General features: G+C 46.7%; 1 pseudogene; it reads left to right on the top strand.

The window, feature by feature from the left end:
- Positions 1-4,348: 4,348 nt before the first annotated feature.
- On the top strand, positions 4,349-4,477 carry LOC120050189 (annotated as a pseudogene).
- The last annotated feature ends 6,965 nt before the right edge of the window (positions 4,478-11,442 follow it).

Below are 11,442 nucleotides of genomic sequence, written 5' to 3'. Positions count from 1 at the left end.
AGGACCACAGACAGGCGCTGCATGATCATAGATGCAACCTGGAATGACAGTAACATGTCTTCCTAATGGGAACATTTGCTGATTGGTTCCACGAGCCTCGTTATGAGACCATATGAATGTCTGTGGTGGCTGACATTCATCAGCAACCCAAGCAGCTCTTTCTACCCCGTAGCCATCTACCTAGCTAGCTCCTCTGTTTGAATTGATTTCCCCTGTCTTTCTTTCTTTCACATTAGGCCTGACAGGAAATAAGGTGTCATACATCCCCACTGGGACCAGAGAATGCTGCTGCCAGGTGTACCCATTCATAGCTTTTCTATTAAAACCAGGGAGTGAGTGAAAGAGGCAGAGGCAGAGAGAAAGCACTTTGCCCAGCGGAGGTGCTGTGTAGAGGTGCTAAGGATCCTCTCAGAGAAAGTTTTGATCAATGCCCTGCCCAACCAGCCCCACCGCCGCCACCGCCGTTCACTGGCTGCTCATCATGTCACGCTGCGGCGCCACAGAATGGAAATACATTTCAGATTGTTATTGTTTGCAACTGGTATATCAGTCTTTGTGTGATTTGGTGGCTCCCCGAACGCCAGCCTCCTCGTTTTCTCCTTTCAGATGGAAGGAAAAGGTGATTTTGACACGCACTACATGCAAATATACACATACAATGTTTTCTATGACAGTTGACCATAATGACAAATAGAATGTTTTCTATGACAGTTGACCATGATGACAAATAGAATGTTTTCTATGACAGTTGACCATGATGACAAATAGAATGGTCTTCTATGACAGTTGGCCATGATGACAAATAGAATGTTTTCTATGACAGTTGACCATGATGACAAATAGAATGTTTTCTATGACAGTTGACCATGATGACAGATAGAATGGCCTTCTATGACAGTTGGCCATGATGACAAATAGAATGGTCTTCTATGACAGTTGGCCATGATGACAAATAGAATGTTTTCTATGACAGTTGACCATGATGACAGATAGAATGGTCTTCTATGACAGTTGACCATGATGACAGATAGAATGGCCTTCTATGACAGTTGACCATGATGACAAATACAATGGTCTTCTATGACAGTTGACCATGATGGCAAATATAATGGTCTTCTATGACAGTTGACCATGTTGACAAAAAGAATGTTCTTCTATGACAGTTGACCATGATGACAAAAAGAATGGTATTCTATGACAGTTGACCATGACGATAAATAGAATGGTCTTTTATGTAATGGTGGATGGATTCAATGTTACATATTACACCATGTTCATTATTCATATAGTGACCGTAATGGTACGACGCTTCCTCCATAAATCACCATGGCGAAGGGATGGCTGTGTCAAAATGGCTGCCCTCCTAGAAAGTGTCTTCTCTGTAGATTCCCCAATGGCGAACTGCCCACGTAGGCACCATGCATGTCTTTCTGTGAGGATTCATTTTAAGTGGTGGAGGTGGAGGACATGGTGGCCTTGTAGTGTGAGGTCCTCCTCTCATCCCGTTCCCAGCAGTCCCGGCGAGGAACTTGAAAGCAGCACCGCCAAGTGCAGGGAGGTGGCAGCGCGAGAGAAGAGCGAAAATAGCGCTGCCTCTCTATTTTGTAGCGCGCCGGGCCGGGTGCGTCGGCATTGAAAAGCGAGGGCCGGATCTTCAGCGGGCGCAGTGATGTAATGAGCATCCGACTAGATATTAAAGCTGCCGCGGCTCGGGCCTAGCTCTGAGGATTTGTGTCTCTGCTGGGACCCCTCGCCATTAATAAACAAAGTGGCTTGTATTATGCATGGCTGCTGCTTTGAAAAAGCCCCCCCCCCCCTTTCCCCAAGGCTGTAGGGTTTAGGAGCTGGCGCTTCATCAGCTACTGCTACTATTCTTACTTCCCTATTTTCTTTCTTTCCCCTTCTTTCCCTCTCTTTCTTTCCCCCTCTTTCTTTCCTCTCGGTCCTTTAGATCACAGTTTGTTTCTCGTTTTTAAGCTTTTCTGGTGAGAAAAAAAAGTAAAAATCCCAGTAGTTGTTGTGTTATTGTTTGGCTTAGCTGTGGTTATATTTATCAACTTAGGGATCCAGCCGACCAGTTCCCAGGCAAAACAAGCTCAGACAGCCAGAAGATCTTAGTCTTGCTCACGGTCCAAAATGCTACTGTTCAGGTGATGAGGCGGACTTTGAGGTGCTGTGTGTTGAACTCTGGATGATGTAATTGGTTATTCCTATGGGGATGGGCTGACACATTCCAATGCAGAAAAAGAACGAGGAAGAGAGTGCATGAAGAAAGAAAGAGTTGTACGAAATACTAATGGCGAGATGCTGCTGCTTGATGTCTTTTATTCTCGTGTCCTAATAGGTCGTCAGTGGGTTTTATCTCATCTTAACTCTATGACAAAGTGCATATAAAGATAGTCATTTTTAATTGGTCTTACTAGTAGTAGTGTCAGCTGTTGTACAGTAATAGTGATTGATGACGCAGTAGTCGATAGAGTATTTGCTGGTGATGCATGGTAAGAAATGATTGTTAGCTTGCTTGGTTCAGTAGCCCTCCTGCTCTGCCAGGCAGCAGTGTTTCTGAGCAAGGCTTTGTTGTCTCAGCCGTGCATCTCCTAATAGATGTCGTGTTACCTGAGTGATGCTCCTCTTTTTCTGTCCTGTCCCTCTTCAATGCTCTAATCGCCATCTGGGTCGTTAAAGGAAAACTCCACTCAAAAACGATTTTTTTCTTTTTTTTCCATTTGTCTACAGTCCCAAAATGTTGTGCATGTCAGCAATCAAGTTTAGAAGAGATTGGAAAACACGTCACCGTGACGACGTGACAGGTGACACTTTGTTGAAAAGTTGCCTGCTGACATGTGAAACATTAGGGCTTGTTGTTTAACTACTCCCATACTCAGACACTATTTCTCATCATCCCACAATTCATTGGGAAATTACATCCATGTATTTTCGATGTTGTAATATTATTAAGTTACGCTAGAGTTCACTGACTGTGTGCACAAGGGATGGAATGGGATGCCGATAGTGATTTCCACCTGGGTTAGTTCTTCCAGGTTATTAGGAATGTGATTCTCGATGGCGCTGGATAGGATATTGGAATTTTGATCTCATTCTTTACGTGATACAGGTTTCTCAGTTCAATTATATTACTGTATGTATGTGGTATAGGTACAGTATATAGTCTATATAGTGCATATAACTACTGATGTTGGTGTGCCACAACTAGCCAACATTTCCCTTCTGCAGTTGTCTGTGAAACACCCCCACAGAGAGACATGTAACCTAGAAAATGGAGCCATCTAAGAAGTAGACAGACTATATCCCCTGCTGCCTCGCCCACGTAAAGTCACACACACACACACACACACACACACACACACACACACACACACACACACACACACACACACACACACACACACACACACACACACACACACACACGACGCAAGTCTATGAGACACACGCACACACAAACACAAACAAATTTCGTAGCAGAACAGGGGATGTGGAAAGAAAACCATCAGAAGTTGGCTTCTCCGTCTGAGACATCTGTGTCAGGGCTCTGATGACTGACAGACAGTCTCTGAATCCATCACACTGAAAACCCTCCCCATTCGCTGCTGCCGCCTGCCACTAACGTGCCAGCAAGTCATCTGCTCAGAACAGCACACTGGGCTTAAATCAGAGGGAGGAAGGGACAAAGAGGAGGAGGAGAAGAGGGGGGGCAGATTAATTGAGGCATCGGAGGAAGGAGAGAGATATGCACAGTCGGAGGTGGGGAAGGAGGGAGGAAGAGAGGGAGGGAGAGGGATGCCGAGAGAAAGATGAAGTCGGCAGTACAGTGCATTTGAGGCCGTCTAGCTCATCCTCTAACACAGTGTTTCCCAAACTCGGCCCCGGGGCCCCCGTTTTGGTTCAAATAATCAAAGGTCGGTGATGAGTTGGTTATATGAATCAGTTGTGTAGTGCTAGGGAAAAAACAAAACGTGTACCGGGTGGGGGGTTTGGGATCGAGTTTGGGAAACCCTGATCTAACATACAGAGCAGTATGACACACTTACCACTCCCTGGGATCCATAGGACCCTGCTCTGAGCGCTGAAGCCCCACTCGGACCCACTGTTCTAGGCCACAATGCCTCAGCCTCTTCCTTCAGAGGTCCACTCCATCGCGTCACCGATCAGGAGAATAAATCTGGGAGGAGTACTTGGATTTTTTCCCTTTCTGAAAGGTGCTAGTCTAAAGCCCTAGCTATGGAAATGGTATTCACCCATCGAGCACACCTATTTAATGCAGAAATAATTGACCATGTAGCCATCTTGGAGATATCTCCATCTCAATTTGAAAATGTACCATTAGATCGCTGCTCTGCCTTTTGGCTAAGATCAAGTGTAGTATCTTCTTATCAGTTTAATATCTGATACGTCCCCTATCGGTGGACTACATATTAAATGCTCCCGAGTGGCGCAGCGGTCTAAGGGACTCCATCTCAGTGCAAGAGGTGTCACTACAGGCCCTGGTTCGATTCCAGGCTGTATCACAACAGGCCGTGATCAGGAGTCACATAGGGTGGCCCACAATTAGCTCAGTGTCGTCTGCGTTAGGGTTTGACCGCAATTGTAAATAATAATTTGTTCTTTACTGGCTTGTCTAGTTAAATAATGGTTCAATATTTCTTTCAAAGCACACACTGCCCGCTAACACACACTGCCCGCTAACACACACTGCCCGCTAACACACACTGCCCGCTAACACACACTGCCCGCTAACACACACTGACCATTAACACACACTGACCATTAACACACACTGCCCGCTAACACACACTGCCCGTTAACACACACTGACCATTAACACACACTGACCGTTAACACACACTGACCGTTAACACACACTGACCATTAACACACACTGACCGTTAACACACACTGCCCGTTAACACACACTGCCCGTTAACACACACTGCCCGCTAACACACACTGACCATTAACACACACTGACCGTTAACACACACTGACCATTAACACACACTGCCCGCTAACACACACTGACCATTAACACACACTGACCATTAACACACACTGACCGTTAACACACACTGACCATTAACACACACTGACCATTAACACACACTGACCGTTAACACACACTGACCGTTAACACACACTGCCCGCTAACACACACTGCCCGCTAACACACACTGACCATTAACACACACTGACCACTAACACACACTGCCCGTTAACACACACTGCCCGTTAACACACACTGACCGTTAACACACACTGCCCGTTAACACACACTGACCATTAACACACACTGCCCGTTAACACACACTGCCCGTTAACACACACTGACCATTAACACACACTGACCGTTAACACACACTGCCCGTTAACACACACTGACCGCTAACACACACTGCCCGTTAACACACACTGCCCGTTAACACACACTGCCCGCTAACACACACTGCCCGCTAACACACACTGACCGTTAACACACACTGACCGTTAACACACACTGACCGGTAACACACACTGACCATTAACACACACTGCCCGTTAACACACACTGCCCGTTAACACACACTGCCCGCTAACACACACTGACCGTTAACACACACTGACCGCTAACACACACTGACCATTAACACACACTGACCGTTAACACACACTGACCGTTAACACACACTGACCGTTAACACACACTGACCATTAACACACACTGCCCGCTAACACACACTGACCATTAACACACACTGCCCGTTAACACACACTGACCATTAACACACACTGACCGTTAACACACACTGACCATTAACACACACTGACCGTTAACACACACTGACCATTAACACACACTGACCATTAACACACACTGACCGTTAACACACACTGACCGTTAACACACACTGACCATTAACACACACTGACCGTTAACACACACTGACCGCTAACACACACTGACCGCTAACACACACTGCCCGCTAACACACACTGACCATTAACACACACTGACCGCTAACACACACTGACCGCTAACACACACTGACCGTTAACACACACTGACCATTAACACACACTGCCCGCTAACACACACTGACCGTTAACACACACTGACCATTAACACACACTGACCATTAACACACACTGACCGCTAACACACACTGACCGCTAACACACACTGACCGTTAACACACACTGACCGCTAACACACACTGACCGTTAACACACACTGACCATTAACACACACTGCCCGCTAACACACACTGACCATTAACACACACTGACCGCTAACACACACTGACCGCTAACACACACTGACCGTTAACACACACTGACCATTAACACACACTGCCCGCTAACACACACTGACCGCTAACACACACTGACCGTTAACACACACTGACCATTAACACACACTGACCGTTAACACACACTGCCCGTTAACACACACTGACCGTTAACACACACTGACCATTAACACACACTGACCGCTAACACACACTGACCGCTAACACACACTGCCCGTTAACACACACTGACCATTAACACACACTGACCGCTAACACACACTGACCGTTAACACACACTGACCGCTAACACACACTGCCCGTTAACACACACTGACCGTTAACACACACTGCCCGTTAACACACACTGACCGTTAACACACACTGACCGCTAACACACACTGACCATTAACACACACTGACCATTAACACACACTGACCATTAACACACACTGACCATTAACACACACTGACCATTAACACACACTGCCCGCTAACACACACTGACCGTTAACACACACTGACCGCTAACACACACTGACCGCTAACACACACTGACCGCTAACACACACTGCCCGCTAACACACACTGACCGCTAACACACACTGACCATTAACACACACTGACCATTAACACACACTGACCGCTAACACACACTGACCATTAACACACACTGACCATTAACACACACTGACCGTTAACACACACTGCCCGCTAACACACACTGACCGCTAACACACACTGCCCGCTAACACACACTGACCGCTAACACACACTGACCATTAACACACACTGACCGTTAACACACACTGCCCGTTAACACACACTGACCGTTAACACACACTGACCATTAACACACACTGCCCGCTAACACACACTGACCATTAACACACACTGACCATTAACACACACTGACCATTAACACACACTGCCCGCTAACACACACTGACCATTAACACACACTGACCGCTAACACACACTGACCGTTAACACACACTGACCATTAACACACACTGACCGCTAACACACACTGCCCGCTAACACACACTGACCATTAACACACACTGCCCGCTAACACACACTGACCATTAACACACACTGACCGCTAACACACACTGACCGTTAACACACACTGACCATTAACACACACTGACCGCTAACACACACTGACCGTTAACACACACTGACCATTAACACACACTGCCCGCTAACACACACTGACCGTTAACACACACTGACCATTAACACACACTGACCGTTAACACACACTGACCGCTAACACACACTGACCGCTAACACACACTGACCGTTAACACACACTGACCGCTAACACACACTGCCCGCTAACACACACTGACCGCTAACACACACTGACCGCTAACACACACTGCCCGTTAACACACACTGACCGCTAACACACACTGACCGCTAACACACACTGACCGTTAACACAGACGTGGGTATCGACATGTGATGCTAAGGCTTTTAACACAACCAGATATACAATATACAGTAGCCTACCTGTGCTCATAGGATTACAATAGAGAAGTAGTGTGGCACGAGCGGGTCAATATTCACTCAGACAGCACTAGTGATAGCGATAACTTGGGAGGCTGTAAAATAGATTGGCGCTGTATGATGATGCTAAGGAAAAGGGGGATAACTAGTCAGTTGAACAACTGAATGCCTTCAACTGAAATTTGTCTTCCGCATTTAACCCAACCCCTCCGAATCAGAGAGGTGCGGGTGGCACCCCCGGCATCCACGTCACCGGCGCCTGGGGAACAGTGGGTTAACTGGCTTGCTCAGGAGCAGAACGACAGATTTTTTACTTGTCAGCTCGGGGATTCGATTCAGCAACCTTTCGGTTACTGGCCCAACGCTCCTACCCGCCAGGCTACCTGCCACTAAGGCGCCAGGGGGTGAAGGGGATCCTATTGGGAATAGTACAGTGGTGCCCAGGCGTCTCCCTATACTTACGAAAGGAGACGTGTCTTTAATCTGTCTGGGACGATAACCGTTATGTCTGCTTCATCTAAGCGGGGGAGACGGAGAAGAAAAAGCTTATCAAATGGCCTGTATGTAAAGCAAATCGCTCCGTCTTCCCTCTCCAAAGCTTACGCCCTCCCTCCTCCTACTCTTCCTCCTCTGTGCTACTACTGTGCTCTTATTGGGTGGAAGAGAATTGACAGCCAATGGGCAAAGTCTGTTGGCGGGATAAGCGGCTCAGAGTGGCAGTAAATCAGGAAGCAGACATTTGAGGCTCTCAAGTCTCACAGTATCCTCCTAGCTGGCTTCACTGATCATTAGGATGCAAATGAAAAAACTTGACTTGTTAATGCTTGTTTATGCTCGAGGTCTAAATACCTATTTTCTCTCCCTTCTCTGAGTATTCTCTCTCTCCCTCGATCCCCCCATTGCCCAAATTGAAACGGGCATCGAACATTTTCTCTAAATACTGGGAAATTCACATTTAATGTGATTCTCAACAGTAATTTGGTCCTCTCTAAGTATGTTTCTATTAAACTTGTATGTGGTGTCTTAGAAAAGCTTGGGGCCGTCCACAGTAGCAGAGCACATTGCTGTTGTATATTCATCGAGCAGTGGTGACGAGTGGCCAACACAGTGAACTCTGATGATCCTACTGTCTAGATGTGATGATGTTATCTCCACCTTATCCAGTATTGGCTCCTAGAACAATGGGGATCAATAGTCTCTTGTTCTTTGGCGATACGATTGATGCAGTACTTCACAATTGTCTTTTAACACGCATATCTTATTGTATCAAGATGTACTCTGGGAATGGTAAGGAAGTCTGAGGAATAAGTAAACCCGAGGTCCTTCAGAATGGCTTTGCCCCTTTACGTTTCTAGCTCAGGTGAGATGGATTGCTAGTGACTAGCGTAACAGCTAATTACTACCCAAACAAACAGCTTCCATCTGGGCATGATTTCTCAGACGCTGTCAGCCGACGTCTACCCCTCTGTCTGGCTCCTTGAAACATGGCCCCGTCTGGGGGCCGACGACACTCATCAGCCATGATTTATTGTCCTTTTTAGCCCTTATCGGTGCTTCCTGCGGCACTTTACCTCGTCTTCCTCTTGATTAACATCTCTCCCTTGTTGTGGTGCTCGGTTTTTTACCACCCATTCTTCTTTTAGAGTGGGGTTGGCGAAGAGAAGAGCGTGAGAGCGAGCGAGCAAGGAGGTTGATAGTTTGGGTGATTTGGGGCCTCTCTCTGCAACCGTTTCCACGGGGGGGGGGGGGGGTCGGTCATCAGCTCTCCGTCTCAACTCCCCCCGTTGAGGAAATGCGTTCCTTATCTGTCAGTCATCCGTCTTGCTGTGTCAGTCTCTCCCCCACCCTCGCTGTAGTATCTCAGACAAGTCAGGGAAGTTCCCAGCCCGCCAGCTATCTATCATACTACACTCTCAGGTGCAGAGATTATGGTGCACAGGCAACACTTAAGGGGTTAAAGGGTACTACTGCAGTACTACAGTTTAGCCAGTTATGATTGGCTCTCATGCTTATAAGTGTCAAGAGTCAATCCTATCCATGTTGTTGTAAGGCCACTGTTGTGCAACTGTGTAGCTTATAATTCAATTTCCGTTGCAAAACAAAATAAGGAACTCTTGAAAACAGGTGAGTCGTCTTATGAAAAGTCTATAACTGTATAACTGTACTCATCCAATTTGGTGATACAAACCTTCCAATCAAAACCTTTGTTTCAGGCTACTGTGAGCTGATTGGCCCATTGAAACCAGAATAATTTAGCGTGACTATCCTGATCAAATCAGAGAATGGCTTCTGACTGTATTGGCATGAAAATATGTAGCCATTTTAAGCTCCGGTTACAGGTAAAATTGATAAAAAAATGAATTGAGAATAGACTGCACTGCTGAGTACTCAGACAAGCTGAAAAGCATAGATCAGACTACAAACACATCCTGCTCAGTGATTCGCTCCATTTAAACAATCATAAGAGACATAAGTGCCACACAACCCCGGTATTCACGTGCACTTTTCAAATGACTTCCTAAGTGCAATTTGATTTGAGCTGCGTTCACTTCCTGCCAAACCCATTTCCCATGTTAAATGTTGAAAGATTGCATGCGTTTATCCCATTTGAAAATGATACACCTGCCCCAAATGAAAGGACTAGAGTTTATCAGAATTTCCCACCAGTCACATTAATTACATGGTGTCATTTTACTCCCAACCGTTGGTTATGCTCTGTCAAAGCTCAGCGCCAATTATAATTACACTCTGGCATGCTGGGAATTAGCAATGTCCACAAGCGGTCGTCTGGACAAACATCTGCAGTGGTAATGCGGACATAGAAGTGCTTCCTCCGCTTCTAATTGAAGTTCCAGGTCACATAACTAATGTATAGCTAATGTACAGTATGTATCTTCATGTGTACATTAGCATGTTCATTAGATTTACATTTTGCTTTCCCTGATAATGTTTGCATACTATGTGCTGGGAGTCTGTGGGGGGTGTGTTTGAGGGCCCCCGTGATTCTATGTGTCGCAGGAGGCCAGGTAGATGGAGAAGAAGAACGGAGGGGAGCGGAGAGATGCAGGGGAGAGACGGCACTGTGATTTCTCTCTGTCTTCGCCACCGAGAGGTGACCTCTAACTCGGCGATATGAAGTGTCACGCAACATTACCTCTCCTCTCGCCCAGACGCAGATGTTTTATTTTTTTGCGCCACGCCGCAGAGGGAAAACAATTCCTTTTCCTCTTTGATTAATGTCTGATACGTGGGCAGCCGGTACACAGGCAGGGGAGGCTGTGGAGAAAATAAAAAAAGTTTCCTTTCTTCTCTTCTCCCTCTCCCTTTCTCTCGTATGGTTCCCTGTATCAATTAGTCTTCGTGACTGGGTCTGCCCTACGACTGTCCGCCCGTCTGTCCAATGACCGGGTCTGCCCTACGACAGTCCATCAGTCCGTCCCGTGACTGGGTCTGCCCTACGACTGTCCATCCGTCCGCCCGGTATGGTGGTTAATTACCATGGTATGAGGCCCTGACTCCCACCCGTCCCAGTCTATCTCCCAGCCAGCATGGGTGGTAATTACCTGTCAACCCCACACCATTGGATAAAGTGTCTTACTCTTAACCTTCAACGCCGATTCATTATTTTTTTTCACAGTGA

The sequence above is a fragment of the Salvelinus namaycush genome, chromosome 6 (assembly GCF_016432855.1).
Source record: "Salvelinus namaycush isolate Seneca chromosome 6, SaNama_1.0, whole genome shotgun sequence".
NCBI lineage: Eukaryota > Metazoa > Chordata > Actinopteri > Salmoniformes > Salmonidae > Salvelinus > Salvelinus namaycush.
Note: the sequence above shows the minus strand (reverse complement) of the source record. Positions and strands in the feature narration are given on the sequence as shown.